Raw genomic sequence first — 352 nt, forward strand, 5'->3', positions numbered from 1 at the left:
GTGCCCATCCGTCTGATGTAGATGCATGGGTCCTCACCATCAGTGAGAGAATAGAAAAGTAAAGGTTCAAACTTCAGAATTACAAATCCATATGACAAGAATGCAAGAAAGTGAAGCTTTCCTAAAAGTTCGGTAGCCTCTTGAAGATAAGTACATACGCCTCCGTACCGATCCACAAGACTTTACTAAAATTGCTCATGACTCGTAATACCTATGAACATAGGGCTATGATACCAACTTGTTACTACCCAAAATCCAACCAGTCGTGATGGCACCTAACACACTTGCTAGGCAAGCCGGACATAAAAATAATAAACCATAACAGTACAAAAGAAAGAAATACTGTGAGTTT

The sequence above is a fragment of the Nicotiana tomentosiformis genome, chromosome 10 (genome assembly GCF_000390325.3).
Source record: "Nicotiana tomentosiformis chromosome 10, ASM39032v3, whole genome shotgun sequence".
NCBI classification, from domain to species: Eukaryota; Viridiplantae; Streptophyta; class Magnoliopsida; order Solanales; family Solanaceae; genus Nicotiana; species Nicotiana tomentosiformis.